Below are 23,118 nucleotides of genomic sequence, written 5' to 3' on the forward strand. Positions count from 1 at the left end.
GACCTGCACAGCTACACAGGTGCACACCCACACGAGTGTAGCTACAGGTAAATATATATATTGGTTTCAGCTTTGGTTGCTTCGAACATTTCAAAGGGGACGTCGGTGGCGGCCTTGTAAACACGTTCACAGTTATAAAAGCATATAAAATTTCCTATTTAACTTCCGGCATGTTTCACACAGACACAGACACCCACACTCCTTCTCGCACATATGTAGAGTGAACGAGAGAGAGAGAGAGAGAGAGAGAGAGAGAGAGAGAGAGAGGGGAAGCGCCTAACACACACTTAGAAAGCCCATGTCATGTGCGGCCGCTGACATGGAAAGTCTAAAGAAAACATATCCGTGACAAAGTAAAGTAAACCAGCTGCAGGTGCAAGCAACAACAATAATGCCTCTGGTAGTGTTTGCTCCCTCTCTAGCACTCTCTCTCTCTCTGTCATTTGCTCTCTCAGCTGCCTTGTCTATCTTGCACTTTCGCTCTGCTGCTTGCTGCCTGTCGTCCTTCGGCTGGCTTGATTCCATTTGCGACGCGCACAAAGCTAAAGCAAAGTTGGTAAGTAAGTTGCAAGCAGCACAAAAATTGAATTCAGCTGCAGGTGGCAGCAGCAACGGCAACAGCAGCCGCACCTTGAGGAGCCGAGCTGGGCTGACAGGATGTGTGACAGTCTATTGAATTGAGTTTGCTGCGTGCCTTGACAGCCACAGGATTTAACGCTCCCCAGTCATATAGTGCTTTAATATTTAATAAGCTGACTCTGGCTACCGTCAGCGACATTCAACTTGGCTAGAAGCGGCATTCTATATATGTATGTGTACATATACATAAACACGAATGGTCGTGTGCTGTATGTGTCTATCAGCCGAGTCCTGCTGAGGCAACGACAGCAGCCGCATCAGCTTGTGCATAGCAAAGAGCCAACTTATATTTTATTTATGCTTCTTATAAACTGCAAATTTATCCAATTAGCAAGAAAAGAAACAAAAATCATGGTCTACCGAAAGGAACAGCTCTTAATCACGGAGAGAAATGCTTTTTGTCTATCAAATCTGTGCTGTTTGTGGCTCTTTCTTGAGGATTTTCAGTGAAGATGTGGCAGCAAATGGTGAAACGGAAACTGAGACGGAGACTAGGACGGCGACTAGGACGGAGACTAGGATGGATACTGAGACGGCGACTAAGACGGATACTGAGGCCATTCCGTGTGGTTTTCTATCAAAAGACTTACTGAAGCGCCGGGACTTCTCAGCTTTGACCTAAAAACTGTGCTCTTTGAAGTGCTCAATTATGATGAATACTACCAAAGCTCTGAAGCAAATTATAACAACACTAACACACAAAATTACTGCATCTAACATAAGCTCTAGGCTCAGATAGTTTTTGAGATGGGGATACAAGTGTAAAAATATGTGCAAAGTCGGAATGTATTAGGTAGCAAGAATTACACACTTCCTATGTCTGGGAGTATACAAAGATTCTAATTTCAGTTGTCTTACAATTAGAATTTAAAGAAATATTTAGAGGTTAAACTGTGTGAGAATATATGTACATATGTATATATATATATATATATATATATATATATATATATATACATAAACAGATACCTGCTTTTAAATTTAGGGAGTAGTGGTATTTTAAGAAAACATTATTTTATATTTTAAAAAAATAAGATATATTGATAAAATTATTCAATTTTAAAATATCTCAAGTTTCTTATATTGAAGCTAATTTATTTATTTTATTTTTTTAAATTATGTAGTAGTAATAGTAAATTTAAACGCTCTACCTTGGCTCACATACATCAATAATACATAGAACACTAGAGTAAAATTTATACTGCATAAGTCTGCTTATTTTGTATTTATAATTCCACCGTAAATTCAGATTGAAGTGAATTAAAAAACGATTTTTTAGGAAGAGAAACTTCTTAAATAATTAAAAAAAATTTTTCATTATATATTTTCTGAACAGGCGTAGTTAAACTTTTACAAATATGTTTGTCTTCGATATTAGCTCAAGTGCTTTACAGCATTTAAGGGCAGAAATGGGCGTCTCAAAACAATTCAACACTTTAAGCAATGCTCGAATGCAGACAAAAAGGTCTAGCTTGAAGAGCGCACAAATATTTTCCTTATCAACAAATTCATCACTGTACACATACATATATATACACATGTATAGATAGATGCATATATCAAATATATATTCATATATGCTCAGCACTTTTTGTTTTGTGCAATTCATCTTGAACTATTTGGCAAGATTCATTGTCAGAAGATGCCCAATGCCTGAACTCGAACAAGATGTGAGCATTTTGCAAGGACTGCTCAGGCCCAATCAGCCTCAAGCACAGCCTCAGCTGTTGTCTGCAGCTAAAGCAAGAACAGCAACAAAAACTCGATGCCGACATTTGTCCGGGGCACGTTCGACGCTCGTTTCTTTTTTTTTTTTTTGCTTTTGTCGGCTGGCTGCCAAAATTGTCGGCACATTAATCATAATTTAATGATTAGCGCAAGTTTTGTTTATTAAATATTCCAGCGGTTGAATCTGACTGTTGTTGTTCTTGTTGTTGTTATTTACGAGTGCTGATGCCACGCGTCGATAGCTATAGCTGGCAAACTTCAACGTCATAAATTGCAATTATTTCAGCAACGCAATAAACCAAATATTCAACCAATTTTTTTTATGGCCAACGCCTTTGGCCAGACTCCAATTTATGGCGAAAATGCAACAACTGCAAACGGCTGTTAGCAAAAATCTGTCAGACGACATTCTTCTAAGAAGCTACCAGAAAAAATATAATAGAAATAAATACATATATATATATATATATATATATATATATATATATGCTAAAAAATGTATAGGGTGGCACGTGCCTGCCACTGATTGTGTGTCCTTTGAGCAGTGACTCCTTTGAATATTTATTTTCCATGTTGCACAGCCAGGGCAATATGAAAAGAAGGAAGCTGCACTTTGAACCAGGTTTTGAGATATATATTTACACATATATATATACGTATATACATACAAACACTGCAGTTGCCTTTCATCAGTGAAGAAATTGAATTTCTGGTATTTTTCAGCAGCATTCAGTTCTATAGAAGTGATATTCTTCATACCATCATCATAGCTCTGATGAAATACAGATTTACATTTGTTATTATTATAGGAAACTCTTACTCTGAAATATTTGAATACGTCATCGCTTGGCTGCATCTGAGAAAATTCACAGTCAGCTAATGAATCATCAAGGGGGAATAATTGGAATTTAAAATATACAAGTTTGTGTAATAAGATAATTTATATGACAGAACAAGTAAGAAAGCTCTAGTCGAGACTGCTCGACTACGAGATCCCCTGAACCCTTGGAGCAATAGATATTTCAATAATTTTTCGCGTCTTTCAGCTTACACAAGAAACACGCACACACACACACACACAGGCACGTACGCACACACAGGCACACATACACACACACGCATACAGACACACATACACACACACACACGCATACACACAAACGCATACACACACACATACACACACACATACACAAACACATACCCACACAAGCACCCACGCATAAACACGCATGGGCTGCAGTGTGCGCTTACTATGAGAACTTAATAGTTTAATAACTTTTTTATGGACGTACGATCTTCATGAAACTTTCAGATTATGATTATAACATGAATATGCATGTAAGTGCCAAAGCACAAGTCTCTAGTATTTGAAATACGCTTTTAACAAAAGTGAGGGTGAGGGGGTGAATTTAAGGGTGGGGGGTAAATTTTAACAAAAACCGAAATTGTATAAATTGCATGTAAGCATACATTAAAAATTTGGAGACTCTAGCAATAAAGGTGTAGAAGATATAATTTTATAACTGGTTTTCGATAAGGTTTTTTATCGGTAAAAAAAGATCGGGATGAGTTATCGATTTTTAATGATAAACTTGATATGCGCGCTGTAATTACGGACATTCTAAAAAAAATTTGAAGCCTCTAGCTCTTATATCTTCTGAAATCGACGCGTTCATACATACGGACAGACGGACAGACGGACAGACGGACGGACGGACAGACGGACAGACGGACAGACGGACAGACAGACGGACAGGGCCAAATCAACTCAGCTCGTCGCCCTGATCAAGAATATATATACTTTGTGGGGTCTGCCACGCCTCCTTCTGCCTGTTACATACATTTCAACAAAACCATTATACCCTGATTTCCCATTGAAAATGGGTTCAGGGTATAAAAAGGGCTTAATATAACAAAAGAAGTAAGGCTTATAGGAAGGTATATATATACCTATAATAATAAATAAATATATTATTAGATCATTATGAGATAATGAGATCACAATAGATTGATTGATTGATCTTGAACTTAAATATAAATGTTTGGAATATATGTATGTATGATTAGTTCTCATAAAACATAAGTATATGTACATCAAATTTATATATATTTATTTTAAGGTCGTTTTGAAACAAGCAAATACTTTAATAAATATGTTATCATTTAACTATAATTAAATATACACACAAATTTAATAAACAACTAAATGAGATTAATTCATCGATTAATTTATAACGATCAAAAATGTGCCAGCTGTGCAGAAATATTTATATATATATTATAAGACTAAGCGCTGCCCATAAAGCAACTATATATAGAGTAAATATAGTATTATATATACTATATGCTACATATAAAGCATATATAGTATGTATGTGTATGTGTGTGTGTATGTGCGATCGTTCGGCACGCTACTTGCCGCTGCAAGCAGAGCGATAAAAATCCACAAATCCACAGAAAGAGAACAACAAAGCGAGAGAGAGAGAGAGAGAGCGAAAGAGTATACAAAAAGAGAACAAGAGAATTTGCTGGTTGCTCAACAGATGCAAAAGTCACGAATGTCGCATGACATAAAGCAAGCGTGTGTGTGTGTGTGTGTGTGTGCTAGTGTTTGTTTGACATTGACTTGATTTGTCGCAATCCGGGCGCACAGTGTGTGTGTGTGATAGCAACGAGGGGCAGCAGCGTGCGGCAGCTGAGAACGCGCATCATTCGCGATGTTTTGTCAGCGGGCAGTTAGCTAATTGATAATCAAACAGTAAGCCGAGAAGTCGACTGTACTTGAGCGAGCAGACGGATAGACGGACGGACGAACAGACTGGCCAGGTCTAATTAGGCGCGCTTGTAAGGTCAGCGCGCAACGTTGCGTATGCGCAATGTGCAAATAAGGTAAAGTGTGAGCGCAAAATTGCGCATACGCCGCATGGCCAGCGACAGAGACTGCGACTGCGACTGCAAGTGACAAATGCAGCTGCGAGGCACAAGTTCAAGTGCATTACGCATACGCACACGCACACACACAGACGCACACATACTCAACATTAATTGAGGGCAAATGTTGATCAGATCAATGTCATGGCATGGCATGGATACAGCCTATCTATATAAACTATGTATCTATATATATGTATATACATATATTTATATCTTTGGCTGGCTGCTGCAGTGACCCTGGCAACATTTAACAAATTGCAATTGGTTCAAGATCAGCGACGCAACGTTTTGGCTTTTGGCTTTACGGTTTGCCTGCGATATTTCTCTCTGTCCATTGCTAACCTTGCGACAATTGATTTTTGCTGCTCGGCGAGCGCAGCAAGTAACATTGTGTGTATGTGTGTGTGTGTGTGTAGTGTGTGTGAATTGCTGTGCGTCTTAGTCATACGCTGTTCTTGCAAGCCGTTCGGCTTATCAGGGCTGCGTAATCCGCGACTGTTGCCACTGCCCCGCATCTAAGTCATTCGAGTCGCTGCTTGGCATTGTTTTTGGAAATGTGGTTGCACTTGGCTGTTAATGTGCCGCGCAGTCACAGTCAGAGCCACGGCCCGTGGACAAGACAACAACAACAATAGTGAGCTGTCGATGCGCAGCGAGGCTGTCAAGCTGCGCTCTCTCACCCACCCACCCTCTCTATCTCACTCTCTCTCTCACTCTCTCATTTACTCGATGTTTATAGCCAGCTCTTTCATTCATTGCATTTTCAGGGTCGTCACAGCGGCAAATCGCTGAGTGTTGCATCTAAATCAACAGATGTGTGCTAGACAGCTTGTTCTATACTAGAAAAACCAGACTGCTGTGCGTATAGGGTATACACACATACACATAGCTTACAGAGTATAGCGTATAGTATGCCGTGCACATGGCCAAATGGGGTGCTCTGCTGACTTTGAAAAACGCTTTGAGTGACAGCCGCTTTGTTTGCCTGCTATAAATATATGAATAATAACATTTTTAACTGCCTAAAGTAAGAGCTTTAGCTTGAAATATATAAAAAATGTATATGTAAAAAAATATATATAAATATTGGTAAAATATATTGGCATGGAAATAACCAAAGGCTATTCACTCAAAAGTTAATTAAACCTATTGATTTAATATGACAAAAGAAATGAAACAAAAAAAGCCTATTAAATAAAGTTTTCATTTATTGAAGTTTTTTTTTGAAGAATTTCTCGGAAAATATTTTTTTTAGCACTTTTCAATTTGAGCTGTTTTTAAATTTAAAAAAAAAAAACTCCTTTATTTTTTTGCTTTAACATTATTACACTCTCTACTTTGATTTAGCTGTACAATTTTATGCTTGAATAATAAATGTAATTTTATAATATTTTATGAACCTGGCGGACTCAATCGAATGATAAATTGCACCGCTGAATGTCAGAAAAAAAAAAAAAATAAAAATAAAGAATTTCAATTAAATGAAAATTGTTTTTTGATGCAGCTGTTAGTGCTTTTGTATGTTGCACATGCAAGTTAATGGAAAATCATAATAAATGCATATAAATTGCATTGTTTATATACAGTTGATATATATAGATACATATATATGCACATTGCAGCCATCAGTGATAATCGAGTTAAACTTTTAATTTCATTTTCCTGATTAATGACTGAGCCGAGCAGATCTGCCAGCAGAGACACGAGTGCAGGTCCATGGGTTATGGGTACAGCTCTTCAAATGATCCAAATTGTCTTCTGGTCAAACATGTTGCCTGGCTATCGAACATGTTGGCAGTCAACAGTTGTCCAGACTGCCGCCAAGAGCTGTGCCAGCCTCAATCTGCATCATGTCCAATGCCAATCAAACATGTGCACGAACTTGACTTTCAATGTAAAGCGAACAAGGCGAAAGCGACGTCGACGTCGAAGCTGACTTCGACTTTGCCGCTAGCTGTGATCGCTGCAGCAACCTTGACCCGGTTCTTGAAACTGCAATGGCAACAGCAGCAGCAGCAACAACAGCTGCCGTCACTTGTGCAACATTGAGAGCGAGAGAGAGAGAGAGAGGGAGAGAGGCTGCCAAACGGGTTTAGCGTAGCCGGCGAAGAGCGTGAGGACCGGCAGAGAGCGCGACAGATCGTTCGACACGATGCGACGCGACTCGTCGCTGCGCATGCGCAAAATCTACAATTCGCTGTGACGATTCATGACCGCACACCCGACCGCCCTCCTGCCCCGCTGCACTTGCATGGCCAATTGGTCGCTTTAGTGAATTGGCAATTAGCGCAGCGCAGCGCGCATTCATTTTTTATGCTCATATTTACATTGCACGCACACGCATTATTAACTATTTGTTGTTGTTTTTGTTGTTGTTGTTGCTTTTTATTATTATTATTGATGTCTTAATGTGGCTGTGCGGCAATGATGGTCATCCAGTGCTGACCAGGCCCGGACGGGCAGCCACGGCTCACGGCATTGAACGTGGCTTGTTTGGCAAAAAGCTGACGCTGACGGTGACGGTGACGGGGTCTGACGTCAGCGCGCAGTGGCTGCCTGGCCGCCTGGCCGCCTGGCCGCGAAGGTCGAGGTTAATTAAGTTGTCTTTGGCCGTGCATGGCGACCTTGTTGCCTTGTCTCGTTTGCTTTGCGCTGCAGTCGCTGCAATCGCTGCTGCTGCTGCTGCTGCTGCAATCTTGACATTTTGGCTCAAGTCGCTCCTGTCACACACACACACACACACACTCGCTCTCTCTCCGCCTTAATGCTTTATTAATTGTTGCAAATGAATGCAAGCTCTGCTGCAGCCGGCAAGACAAGCGCTCGCACTCACAAGTTAATTGGTTTACAATTTTATTAAAATTCAATTACACTGCGGCTCTCGGCTGTGCAAACAAGGGAGGTGCAGGGGTGTGCATAGGCTATACGTAACTGTAGCCATGTAGCCTGCACTCGACCGTGGCATTTGGTTAAGCTGAAATGCCTGAACGTGGCAACGCTTGCCGTGTGGCGCTGTTACTCCTTACGGCCTCTGCTCCCATTGCTCGCGCGGTTTGTCCTTCTCCAGCAGCTCTTCAGTTCGCCAATTCTCAATTCCCAGTTGTCACGTCGCACCGTAGCATATTCTGTATTAAATTGTTGCTGGCAACGTGAGTCAGTTTATTTGCAGCAGTTGTTGCTGTTGTTGTTGTTGGTTGCACGAATGACAGCTTTGCAATTTAGTTGCAAATTGGCAGTGAGTGCTGTGCCATGTGGAAAGGCGACGGACGACAGGCGACAAGTTGCCGAAGGTAGCGCCAAAAGAAAAGAAATCAATGTGCAACAGCGAGTGTGCATAAGGGGTTGTCAACTGCATAAATGTCTCTGTGTGTGTGTGTGTGTGTGTGAGTGGGGCATGCAACTAAGTGGAAGCTTGCAGACTTTGTGGCTGTGTGTGTTGCTTTGAAATGAAACTGGAAAATTGTCAGGCAAACAATATCAAAACTCTCTTGGGCCAAATACGTAAGGACCCAAGCGGCTTGAACAAGGTTAAGCTGTTTAGAAAACATATTGATTACAAGAACAACAACAAGAACAAGAAAAAGAAAAAAGTCGGTGCTTAACTGAGCAAAGTATATCGAAGCTTATAGACAACTTTTGTTTGTTGACCAAATTGAAGTTGGCTTCGATCTTTGAAGAAGCTTTAGGCACTTCATTTTCACTGAAAAGCGTGAAATATAAATATAGAGTGAAATTAATGAGGTTTTGTCTTAATCATAGCTCAATTATGCTAATACAAAGGGAACTAACTAGGCAAGACTGACAAAATATATCTAAAAATTGAAAAATAAAAACAATAAAACCTTTGCCTGATTGAGACTGAAATACTTAGACAAAATATTTTCACATTTAAAATTAAAATTCAAATACTTAGACCAAATATTTTCACATTTAAAATTAAAATTCCCATAGACTTCGAATAGTTTTTCATTTAAATTTTCTTTTGCTTGGCGCGCGAGCAAAATTATTTCATCAAAGCAAAATAAGAAGGGCACCCATCTCGCCACGAAAATATGCCACAAAATGGGCAACGAAATGGGGCAACAAGTGCGAAACCCCAAAGAATAGGCATCAAAGAGCCAGCGCGTAAAAAAGTCAAACAGAAAAAGTAAAAAAAAAAAATTAAATAAAATAAAATGTAAATGAAATGAAAAATAAGTGAAGCAGGCGAAAAGAAAAGAAAAGTGAAAGAAAATGCCGAGCTCAGCCGCTGCTATTTGCTTAATTAAATGCGCAATAAGTGGGCGTGGCATGGTAGGTAATACAAAAAAAAAATGGAAGAAAATTCAACGGTCAAATAGCGTGCGCTAAGCAGAAGACGAAAAAACAGAACGAAGCGAAGAAAAATTAAAATAAAAGAAAAGTTTTTGCAGCGCGTATTTGATTACAAAGCATTTATAAGCGGCGAGGATAGCGGACGGCGGACGGCGGACAGCGGACAGTGGCAAGGATAACAGGCTGGTCGCCGTCGAGCCAACACACTCAGCGCAATGAAATCAAGAAATAATAAAACGCAAAACTTGCAACACCAACAACAACAATAACAACAACAACAACAACATCTGCAGGTAAATCATTAGGGCACCGACTTAGCTATAATTAATGAGCAACTGGAACAACATCGCTGCGCAAATTAACCTGAACTGCTTAGGGTCGAGCAGTGGGCTCCCTCGGTCTATGGCCGGGGCAGGCTGATTGTCCAACTCCGGGTGGAGTTCAAGTGCAATTAAAACAGCGCAACATTTTGCTTGTAATCCTCTCGCTATTGCGTATCCCAACCTCAATTCATTTAGGAAATTTTATTTTGTGGCCAGCTGTCATGAGGACCTTACACTGTTGATGTCTTTATGAAGTCTTTAAGTTCGGATTGTGTCGACATGAACGAGCTTAACTTTACAGAAAGCGAAATATATACGAATAATATAATATGTTAAGTAGTATAACATTGAAAGTATGTCGTCGTCTAAGCATATAGGCTCTTTCGACTTTTCCAACTCTTCCCATGCTCCCAGTGACTATTCTCATATTTAATTCAAGCTCTGAGATGTCATCTCTTTTCTTCTTTTGTCACCTCTGCTTCATCTTCTGTCGTCTCAATTTCATCCTCAGTCAGACGGATTTGAACTATCGATAGCATAGGATCGATAAAGATAGTCTAATATTATGAATTTTATAGTTCTCTTATGTTATAAGTCCATTGCTCTTTACTTTACTCCAATAAAATGCAAGTAGATATCGATAACTCAGCTACTATCAATAGCTTATAATTAAAAGTAAGTAAATTTATTTCAATTCAATTCAATATTTTTAATTGACTTTAAAAATTTCAATATTATATGATATCTATATGCTTTAGTCATAAGGCTATTCATTTGACTAATCCAAGTTTTAAAGTCATTTTCTTATAATACTTGCTTGGGCTATCGATGATCGAAAACAGTTTTCCGTTGATTAAAGGAAAAAAAAACTTACATGTCGCAAATGCCACTTCGAAAAGTAATCAATCAGGTGCTATCGATTAATTTAACAAACTGTTATCGATTACCCAAATAGATCTTAATATACAGGGTAGCCCCTCTCCCAAGCCAACTCAGTTGCATATTAAAGTTGTTCTCTGATATTGCTCATTTCAGAATCTGCCTGCATGATAACTAAACTATTGTGAATATGTTTATCACGCCAAGGAACCCCCTTTTGTGCTTAAACGTGCTAGCCTCCGTCACTGGGTGCTGTCTGGGCTCATATTGTTATATGGTTGCCTATGGGCTCTTTTGTTGTGGTGCCAAAAACTTTTGCCAGTTAATTATTAAGTAGATACACGAATTTATTGCGACTTCAGCCGCAGGCACGCCCCACGCCCCGCTCACCCGGCTGCCTCCTTCGTTGCCCTTGCGTTGTGGACTTTGTGTGTGTGCGTTGAGGTGTAAACGTGCGGATTAAGTGTCTTGCTGTCTGACCAAAGTGAGAGAGGGGGTGAGAGAGAGAGAGAGAGAGAGAGAGAGAGATGTATATCAATGTATTTTGGAGGCTGGATGAAATTTACGCTTCGCTTGGAAATTGGCCAGAAAACTTGGCTAATTTTGTTGCTGTTGCTGCTACTGCGACTGCTGCTGCTGTTGTTTGGCTCTAGCGTTCTCAGGTGAGTATTGAAAAATTGATGAGATTTTGTGAGCTTGGGTTTTCTGTTTTCATAGGACTTTGCGCCCCAAATACTTGAACTTTAAAGCCAAACGAGTTGAGTGAGCCAAGGCAGACAGATATAAAGCATTATTTCCGTCAAGAGTTTGCCAACTGCCAGAGGAGAAAACGAAAAAAACACCAAATGAATAGAAAATACCAAACAGCTGGCGCAACAAAAACTTACAGTAAAGAAGAAGCAGGGGCAGAAGAAGATGAAGAGGCGCATATAAAAAGTGCACACAGCCAGTGCATATGCCAGGCAAAAATAGAAAAGAAGACAAAAATGGATTCTGGGTATACACAAAAAAAAAAAAGAAAGAGATAAAGAAAGAAAGAAAGTATTGATGCCGGACATGAAAATATAACGAATCTGTTGGCCATATTGATTGTGGGGCCAAAGGAAGCGCTGCAAAGCGCAGCAAAGTATGCAATAAAAAGTATGCAAAAGACTGCGAGCACGGCAGAGGAAATCAAACTTGTGATTGACTTTGCCAGCTGCTGGCACTTGAGCACATTTGCCAGCCATTGCAATGAACGGAGGACACAGTGAACGTAAGCCGATTTGTGGGCAAGCACACACATACACCCGCATACCCGCACACACACATGGAGCCTCATACACATGCATTGGTAGACCTCTCAGTATCATTTGCGATTTTTAATTGAATTTCCTGGCAGGCACACTTTTGTTGTCTAGCAGCCACATTGAAGGCAATTTAAGCGGCAGTCAAGTGAGGCACAAAAGGGTTAAACACACACACACACACACACGCACACACACAAGTATTCGAATGAATATCAATGAACTGTCATAAAACAGGCGCCACCATATGGCATTGGGGCGTGTGGACAACAAGAGGCAACTGCCACTGACAGCAGCCTGACACGTAGGCAAACATTTTAGCGCCCAACGAACAAACAAGCACACAAACAACAATAGTTCACACTTGGAACAAAGCGCTTGACATATATATACACATAAACGTACACACATACACTAATGTGTACACATGCATATGTATGTAAACATTTATATGAAGACCAACATACAGTCAAGGAATCTCTCGTTAGATATGGAACATAGAAATATGGTTGAAAGTTAATTGAGTGTTGAAAGCGACAGAATTTGTTGAACTTTTAAGTACATTTTATAGACAATATTAATGAAAATACTTTTAAGCAAACTTGTGCGGCCTCAGGGTATTAAATTAAATTAAAGTATAAATTATTAATAAAATACACACAAACATTAAATGAATTTTAAATACAAAATGAATGTTTATATAAATTTAAGTTAAATGTCATAATAATAATAACAAAAAATTATTTGAAAACAATTATTTAACTTAAGTTTGTATTTGAATTTCAATATGGTTTTATTTAAATTCATATATATACATATATATATATTTTTTTATAGAACGTATTGTCCATTTATTTATTTTTTCTTCAGTTTTTTATATTTATTTATTTATTTTAAATTACCTTATCATATAATTAATTTCATTTCATTTTCAACTTTTAATTCTAATTTAATACTCTCTGTTTATGAATACTGTTAGATGCCCATATGCACTCGCTCGTATATTTCCCTATACCCTTTGTGTATAGTATTACAGACCCTGTTTGGGTTTGGGGTCATTTGGAACTGTCAATGACATGTGATTTGAGCTAATGGCAGTTTAGGCGTATGTCTCTGCTCTTAACAAGATCAACAACAGCAGCTAGCTTAAAGTTCTTCAAAAGGTCGCAAATTTAATGAAATTTCCATGTGGCCCGAAATTTACTTTATACATATATATTTTAATATATACATACATATATGTATGATTAATTTGAGAGCTTGGCTTACGCTCGGTTTCCGTGTCTAATAAACTTTATCAAATTAATGCACACACACATCTACACATACACATACATATATGCGTATTTAGCTGCTAAAGCGTTTGCCAAATTGTATTTGCTTTGACAGCGGCAAAACCTTTCGAGCTCTTTTATGTATGTGTGTGCATATGAGTTTTCCTCATTTCCCTGCCTTGGTCGGTGTGTATGTATTTTTGATTAGCTATTTAAGAGTTTATAAGTGAGTATATACATATGTGTGTGTGTGTGTGTGTGTGTGTGTGTGTGTGTGGCAAAAGAGCCGCAAACATTTACGAGTGCCCGCCTGGCGGAGTCGCGTCTTTTGGCTGCCGCAAAAGTTTAAATTGTCTGGGCACATTCCACTTATAACGACTTTCGTTGTTTATTTATTTATTCGATATCTATCTGCACTTACCGAAAACATAAAATGTTCGCGTCTGCGCTGGCCTTGAACATGTCAGCTGTAAAGATAGTAAGCAGATACAAATTTTTACTTAGTGAAATGTTTACCGAAAAGGCAAAATTCATTTTGTGAAAATTTTGGATACGAATTTATGGCAAATTTTTTATTTATATTTTTGCATATTAATATTGATTAAAATTGATTTTTATTAATGTTTATTATGAATTGACAGTTAAAATTGGCAGAGACCATATATTATATGGATTTCTTTTTTTTTTTAAGATTTATGCTAATTTCAATTTTAATTTTAATTTTATTTTTTTTATGTTTATTGAATGATAAAGTCAAATCTTTTTAGCTTTGATCTACTTTGATATTTTATTCTTGCGCTAAGAAATGTAATACAAAGCAATATATTTTCATATACATTAAGTAAAATACTCTTGGCTTTCATTTGAATTCTCAAATAAAAATATTAATATATGATATTGATTATATATGAATTGAAAATTACCGCCCGCTACTATACTATATTTCGAGTGTCCAGCCCTACGTATATAATATCTGGCGTATATCTTTCAGTCCATAACACTAGGATATGCTCTTTTGCATATTCAAGCGTTTTTATATGCATCTTTTGAATAATCAAAAAAATGAGTGTCAAATCAATGCAAATTGACAAGCACTTAAAGCCAATGGCCCAGATATGCATGTTGTCATGAATTCGAATCCTTGCTTATTGCCGCATTAAGTGCTCTGCACAGATACACAAGAGAAACACACAGAGAGAAACATATTCATTTATATATATACACTCACACACATAGATAGCGTCTATAGACAGTCAATGCAGCGTCGCTCGCTTGACAAATTCTTTTGACCCGAATACAGCGACGGCGCAATCGTTGTATTGATTGATGATGAACAGCATCATCCAGTCGAGTCCATTAAACAGGACACAAACAGACACACACACAAATGTATACACATGTGAGCCTAGTGTTTTATGGCACTTTAAATGTGACTGTGAAAACTAATTGGTTGGGCAAGCGATTTGCATGTGACACAACAATAACAACAAACATCGCAATAGTCGGTTCATGTTTTTTCTTTTGGCTAGCAATAGATGCGGCAGCACATGCAGCCAGAGCAGCAAAGTAAAGTGCTTTCGCAGCCAACAAGTCAAGGCAAACAGCAGTGCCACGCCCTTTGTCTGACTGTAACGATAATGGATCCTGTCTTGGCAGACAATTGTCATTGGCTTTTGTTATTGTACGGCAGAGCAGCGGATGCAGGGCGCTCAGCGCTGTGCTCGGTTCCAATTAGCTGGCGGCCACAAAACTGCCTCTCTCTCTCTCTCTCTCTTTCTATCTCTGTGTGTGTGTGTGTGTGTGCAAATGTCTAAACATGCCGCATTAGGGATAAAGCGAAAGCGACTTGAATTTATCACGCATACGACGCGTTGCCAAAAAGCCGCTTAGATTGCCCAACAAAATGTTAAGCAGCAGCATGCCAAATGGCAGCCGCAAGACACCCACATAAAGGCGGAAACAAGCCTCAAACACAAACAAGCAGCAGTAAAGAGAGAGAGCGAGAGAGAGCGAGTGAGGGCGAGAGAAAGAACCTCAGCCCAGAACGATAACTAAAAATGTAATTTGGGCATTAAGAACGCGCTTGGCAGGCATAAAATAACCTTGATTAGAAACTCAAATGCGCGCCTGCCAAAATAACAAGGTGGCTAACAGCGCTGGCTGTGGTGCTGTGGTGCCGGTTTGGCAGTGTGTGGTCTGCTCTGCGATGGTATCGCCAGCACGGCCTGCCACGTGGCCAACATATATCAGAGGAACCCGGCTCGAAACGACTTTGGCCCGTGCCATATATCAGTGTGCACCTGTGCCAAAAAAGGTGCCCAAACGGCTAAGGGCAGCCAAGAACGAAGGTTGCGATGCTGCCAGTATACAAATAAATATATATATATATATATATATATATATATATATATATATATATATATATATATATATATATATATATATATATATATATATATGTGTACATTAGGGTCTGTTTAGTAATCATAAAACCCAGCAGTCAGCCACACATACACACTCACACACACACACACGCTCAGAATACAGTCAAAAATATGCGAAATATGAATGCGCTTTAACTTTGATGACTTGCGCATAAAAGTTATGAACTTTATTTTTATATACAAAATCAAGATATAAAAGTATTCTAATTTTCATTTTAAGAGGAATGAAAAAAGTGTACAAAAGTTGAAGCTGCATATGCAAAATATTAATTTAACTTTTAACATTGGCAAAAACAAAATTGAATATATTTTATATATGTGCACATTTATATATGTTTTTATTTTAATGTTAATTTTATTTATTTATTTCTTCATATATATAGCAATCATATCTAAACAATTTATTTTGTCCGTATATTTAAAATACAGCTCTTTATTTTAAGCAATATTCTAGCCCCTGCCACATCTCACGCCCCTTTTAACTGTTATAACACTTTTCATGCATTGAAAAACTCTTCATATCGAAATAAAATGCTTGATTGATTGATAAAGAACAAGCTGTCTCTAGCATATTCAACAAGCCAGGCTCAGTTTCAGGCTAACAAACATGAATTTTAATAAATTGTTAGCATATTCCGCACACAAAATGAGTTGAGGCCTTTTACTTAATCGCATTTGAATCGTTTTTTCAATATGCATGTCAAATTAATTTTTTGGCAAGCTTTATTTGTTTTTAATAGATTTTTCATTGATGCACTCAAAGTAATTTTGACAGTGAGTTTCGGCTTGTTATAAAATATTATAAATAAATATATTAAATGTGATAAATTGAGAAAATGTTTGTATGTAGGATATAACAAATATTAAAGAACAATTTTAAAAGAACAAGACTTGGCTCGAAACAAGCTTAATAGCTTTGGCATTTTTTCCAGTGTATAAAGAAAGGGATTTGCAAAGCGAGAAGAACTTCCTAAGCGTCGTTTGCTGTAACTGCCACATGAGTATGTGTGTGTGTGTGTGTGTCTGTGTATCAATTATATGTATGAGCGTGCGCGAGTATGTGTAGGGCGTTTAGTTTTTATGTGTGGCAATAGCCAGCAGCAACACAGTTAGAGAGAGGGGGAGGACGGCCGAGAGGTGAGCAGCCAGAGGAGTTTGGCAAGAAACGAAACGAAACGAAACGAAGCGAAATTCCCGCAGACACCGGACTAATCAACGAAATTGCTGCAGCCTTTTAGGCGCACGGTGTGCATATGGCGGCTATAGCCTTAGACTGGACTGTCCTTGTTGCATATGTTGTTGTTCGAGACATTTGCTGTTTTGATTGGAACATCGAAGCGAGTGGGTGGCGGTGGGCGGTGGGTGTGCAGCATGTTGGCCAGATGATTGATGGCAGCAACTGAATAGCGTTCGAGAGCTGATAAAACTCTCGCTCTGCTTTTTGAATACGCAACAAATGAGGCGTGTTTTTTCTTTTTTCGGAGAAAAAAATAAGAAAATACTATGGAAAGCAAGCGTGGAGCATTGAATGCCTATTCATTGAGAGCAATAAGAATATGGATAACGGGCGAATGAAATGCAAACTTTAAGCTTAAAGCTTGATTTAAAGCAATGCCTGAACTATTTAAACAGCTAATCTTAGTGCAGTGAAAGTTGTATGCAATTCAGTGGCAATTGTTGCTTTCGCTTCAAGGCATGAGACTCATCATTATATCTTCTTCTTCCCCTTTTATTATATTTAGCTGAAATGGCACTTCGCGCTGACAAATAACCCCGCCAAGTATTACATTATATCACATCATAATCAAGCCCCACATCATAATCACCCGCACTGTCATTAGAAGGGTGTGCTCCATACAAGCCTTGTCTGACAATCTGAGTGCGTTTGTTGTGTACGTGTGTGTATGTGTGTGTGTGAGTGAGTATATGAGTGTGTAAGTGGGCTCAAGTACCCTAGTCCTATATTCAAAACACGCAACACTTGTCATCAGCAGGCTCCGACAATCATTTACGCAGTAACACATACTCACACTCACACACACATACACACGCGCACACACAACAATAAACAGCTGTCTACGAGTTTGCACTCTGCTGTGTCGCCCCGTGAGATATTTGCTTGCCGCTTTTATTAAATTATACCACAGTTGTTGTTGTAAACTTGAAATACCCTGTAATCAGCAAGTGAAAGGGGGGGCAGCGTATGCTTGGCCAAATTGCTGCGTATTTGACAGTGAAATGAAGTGGGTATTGCATTGTGACTGAAGCTTTACTTAAACCTGCTTTGGCATAGAATTAAAGCCTGGATTTTGGGTTAAGCCTTGCTTATGGCTTAGATATATATTTTTTATCTTATATTATAGAATTAATAGTTTCATTATTTATATATTTTTTATTTTCTATATTTGATTTTCTTTTTTAATGTTTAAGTTTTTATTTTTAATTTATTTATATATTTATATTCCAAATATCATACGCAAATTTAATTTATTTATTTATTCTTTTTTAATATCTTTATTTTATTTCACTTTTTTTTAATTTTTTATACATATATTTCAAGTTTCATCGGCTAATAAGTTTTTATTTATTTATTTATTTTTTATATTTATATATTAATATTTCCAATTTTATATTATATTACATAATTGTATATTTTTTATACATTTTTTATTTTCATTTTTTTTTTTTTTTTTTTTTTTTGTAGTTTATTTCATTTCATATTTAATTATTCATATTTCATATTTTTATTTCCATTTATTATTTTCTATATTGTGTGTGTTTCATATTTCATTAATTTTATTTAATGTTTTATCATCCAACTCGAATATTGTTTCTCTTAAATATAAATTTTCTGTTATAATATTTTCTAGGATATCTCTGGGTTGCCTTTCGGCAACTTGAGCATTTTTAATTGTTGTTTTACATTGTTTGTTTGTTGATATTTATTTTGTCAGAGATTTTGATTTTCCGTTGCCGTTGCCGTTGCCTACTTAGCTGGCATTTTGGCACGTCTTTGGCAGACTTTTATTTGCCAGACTTTTTATTGCCCTGCCGTGTCCTTGCGGCATTGCGTGCTCTGGTCTGTGCCGCAGGACAGGTGCTGCAAAACAAACGCAATTGAAGCTGAGGCAGCAAATGATTTCTCAACTGACATTAAATGTGGCGCACGTGTAGGCTGCACTTGACTTAATTGAATCCCTGATTGACTTGTCATTGTTTATTATTGTTTTTTTTTTTTTTTGGCTGATCTCTGAGCATTTGTCATGCAAATAAACAAATGTCCAAAGCGAAACTCGAACACGGCTATGAAATGTGGAGTCCTCTTTGTTATATGCATGTATGTGTGCTATATATATGTGTGAGTCTGTGTGTGTGTGAATGCGCATGCAGCACTCACAACATTCATCAATTATCAAGTGAAAAGAGCCCCGAGAATGAAACGAAAAAGCAATAAATCTAAACAAGGCCCCAAGGGACTCCAGCCAGATCTACAAACAAACATGGGACTGAGCGACGTCTAGATGCATAAAGAGAAATGAGCAAGCGAGCGGGATGGAGAGATTGAGAGAAAGAGAACGAGATGAAGCTATAGATTATGCGTATATGCATGAGCATCAGCATCAAGATTCGTTTCACATGGATGTTGCATAAGCACAGCTTTGGATGCCGCAGCTATACAAAATGTATGTATATATAGCCGAAGAAGTGGAAAAATAGCTCTTGAACAAGTTCGGGCAACTTGTTAAGGCCAACACAATGAAACTAAGAAATAACTAGACTTTTAACGGGCTGGCAGGCTGGATAAGTAAGTTGGGCTTATAAAATTCTACAAAATAAAGAACGATGGGCTGGCTCCGGTGGAGGGGGGCTAGCGGGAGTTTCGATGGAGGCGAATTGAGTGCAACACGTACGTGGCAAATACAAATTTAAGTAAAACAAGCTGGAAACAAAGTTTGCACAGTGAACATTTTTCTTTGCACTTTTAGCCAGGATGCAGGCAGCACATGTATGTGTGCGTGTGTGTGTGAGTGACGTCTGTGGCAGAGACAAAGGCAACGTTGTGGCTGAACAGACGAGGAGCAAGGAGAAGCCATTGATTTCCCAGCAAATGTAAGAGAATCGAGTGTAAAGCAGACCCAAAGGACTAAGAGGACTAGAGGATATGCAGCAAAGGCAACAGCACAAATAAGACTGTTATCGGGGTGAGCGGCAAGGAGGTGGGGCAGGAGGAATCGAAGCTGAAAGGCGTTCAGCTGGCAAACATAAGTCGCACACTCAAATCAATGGCATTGACAGTCGACTGGCAAAGTATAATGCGGGGTACGGAACAATGGCAGGGAGGGTGGTGGGCGTGGCAGAACAAATGGCATAAATCGGTGTGAGGACAGGCCAAAACGAAGAGTGGGTGACGGTGGGGGTGGGTGAAGCTGGCCCCTGCCCCTGCCACATCGCTAGCATGGCAATTGTATTCATTTGACTTGGCAACCAATTGTTGCAAGTGGCAATTGTTGTAATGGAAATTCGCAGCAGGCATCTTCAAATAAAACCAGAGCAAGCGCCATCAAAAATTTAAATGGGCAACATTTTCAATTTTCAATTGGAAAATTGTCTGGCATGCTTGAAGCGCAATTGAAATTCGATGTGTAAATATTTTAAATGCATATCTGGACATCAAAGACTAACTAATAGTATGGCAGGAGCGGCGGCTAAAATCCACACTCATTTTATATTTATTGCAAAAAATAGACAGCTAACAAAGAGTCTTGGCTCTCTGTTATTTATTTTTGCATATTTTTTATATATTTTAAATATTTAAATATTTATTTATGTTAAGTTCTTTTTTATTTAATTTTCTTTTAAAATTATTTATTAAAGTTTTTAAATTGTGCCTTGCAACTCTAATAAGATAAGCTTAACTTTAGCAAAAATATTTTTCAATGAAAATTCATTATTTACATTTATATATTTATTTGTTTTATATTATTTATTATTGTAATTTTTAATGTTATTTTTATTTTGTAATAAATACATTTGGAATAATGATTTTATTAATTTATTTTGATTAATAATTATTATATTTAATTATTATTATTTTAAATATATATGAAAATATATTATATCAAATATTAGATTATATTCATTCAGCTCAAAATTCGAATCAAATTAGACTCGCTTCATGGAAACATTCATAGAAACATATATGTATCACTGTTTATTAGTAACTCATATCATGGGCTTGTTGGAGAATACTCAAAGAATTATCCACATCTGTATGTACACACGTGTATGTATGTTTATCTAATATCATACAACAGTGAAAAGTAACTATAAACAGTTGAGCATGATATCATATGTGCTGTAAAGTACACATCTTATAAGTAGATATTATTGAGCCCACAAAAGATTGCACAGACACACATGCATACATATACAATCTGTGTGTGTGTGCGCGCTTCACATATACTATATACAATTTGTATACACATCCCATTTCTGATTTTTTTTTTTTTTTTCGTAAACAGAAAGCGCCGAAAAAAATGTGACTAATAGAGAAGAAACGTGCAGATAAAAGCAAAAATAACAAATAAAAATGAAAACGAAAATTAAATAAATAAATGTGAAAAAGAGCAACAGCAGCAACAAAATAAAAGTTGTAAATGCTTGAGGGAATGAAGGCAAGGCACACAGGCAGGAGAGCACGAGAGGCAGGGATACAAGGTTTTCCATCTTCCTCCCCCACTCCTTCACTCTCTCTCTCTCTCGTTCTCTCTTAGTGCGTGTGTGTTGCAGGCGGATGAAGACGTGACAGCATAAATGGCGGTCAAACATTGCCTTATTTGCGTTTGTAATTGCGCGCGTATGTGTGTGTGTGTGTGAAAACACAATTTCAAGGATTGCAATTACAACAACAATAACAAATAAGCAAGCAAGACAGCAACAACAACAACAAAAACAACAATGAGCAGCGAAAAGAGTAGAAAGATAAAAACTACCTTGGCCCAGAATTGAGGCGCATAAATACAACGCACCTACATTGTCTGTCTGTGTGTGTGGGTGTGTCCATCTGTCTGTATGTGTGTGTGTGTGTGTATTGGCAGCAGATATCGAGCGCATTGAGCTCACTGCAAATACAACAACAACAACAACAACAGCGACAGCAGCAGCAGCAATGAGAGCCGCAATAACAAGCAACAATAAATGCCGACGACGTTGTCGCTGCAGAGGAGAGAGTGAGAGAGATAGAGTAGAGCGAGCAAGGGCGAGGGAGAGAGAAGACGTTGTGCGTTGCAAGGGCAAGAGAAAAGCGCCTTCAAGTGCCCACATAGGGGACTCTGGTACAAAAATGCATTTTGCAAACACATGTTTTTCTTTTTTATGTATAAAAATCGCATGTAAATTGAAAAATATTAATAACTTGAATACATATTATAATTTACTAAATATAAATTTGCATTATTATGACTTTATTTTAATGCTAAAGAGTTTTGTTTTGTTTTGTTTTTATTTTTTTTTTTATTTTTATTTATTTTTTTTATTTAGTGATCACGATTTAAGTGCTTTGTTAATTTAATTATTGTTAAACTAAAAATACATCGTTTTTTATTGACAAACTAAAAATAAGAATTCCATTTGCTGTTGATACAGAAAAAGTTATATATGTATCAAATATGCATTAATCAAAAACCTTATGTGGAGCTATTTTTGTTTTGCTTGTATTATTTTAATTAGTTATTAATATTGTTTCTTGATTATGGTTATTATAATAAATTGTTGCCAATGAATTTATTATATTCTTATTATTTTTTCATCATTATTAAAATTTTTTTTTTTTTTTTTGTATTATTATATGATGTTATTTTTGTATTTCATTATATATTTATTCTTAATTTTTCATTTGATTTATTTTGATTATTTATGTCTTTATATTGATTTTATTTATATTTCAATAGTATTAATATTATAACTTGTTCTTTTTTTTATTATATTAATTTTTTTTTTTTTTTTTTTTTATTATACATTTTCTGTATATCATATTTATAAAATATTTATTATTATTATAAGAATACATTTGGTAAATTTATTAGATTTAAACTATCTGTGATATTTATTAACATTTATATTTCTGCAGCAAGAAATGAAATATTTCAATAATTTGTATTATTTATTTGTTACTATTGGTATGTTATATATTTCACAATCCATTAAAACTTATTATGTAACCTGGCTGAACTTTGAGCTCGAGCTAAGGTTGAAAAATGTATTGACTAATATAGAATTTCCAGGTACTTTGGAA

The 23,118-nt window shown here is 37.2% G+C and overlaps 1 protein-coding gene across 7 annotated transcripts in view; it reads right to left on the reverse strand.

Moving 5' to 3' along the window:
• The window catches only part of LOC108609665 (uncharacterized), a 50,426-nt gene that overhangs the window by 20,872 nt on the left and 6,436 nt on the right, over positions 1–23,118 (reverse strand). For 6 of the 7 annotated variants that reach the window (XM_089464981.1, XM_089464984.1, XM_089464980.1 and 3 more), the window contains exon 2: positions 13,802–13,847. The exons of the other annotated variant lie outside the window; for it this stretch is intronic. The gene's annotated coding sequence lies outside the window, so the exon portion shown is untranslated. The remainder of the gene's footprint in view (positions 1–13,801; positions 13,848–23,118) is intronic. 7 annotated transcript variants of the gene reach the window in all.

The sequence above is a fragment of the Drosophila arizonae genome, chromosome 3 (assembly GCF_054131065.1).
Source record: "Drosophila arizonae isolate 15081-1271.41 chromosome 3, UAZ_ARI_1.0, whole genome shotgun sequence".
Taxonomy (NCBI): Eukaryota; Metazoa; Arthropoda; class Insecta; order Diptera; family Drosophilidae; genus Drosophila; species Drosophila arizonae.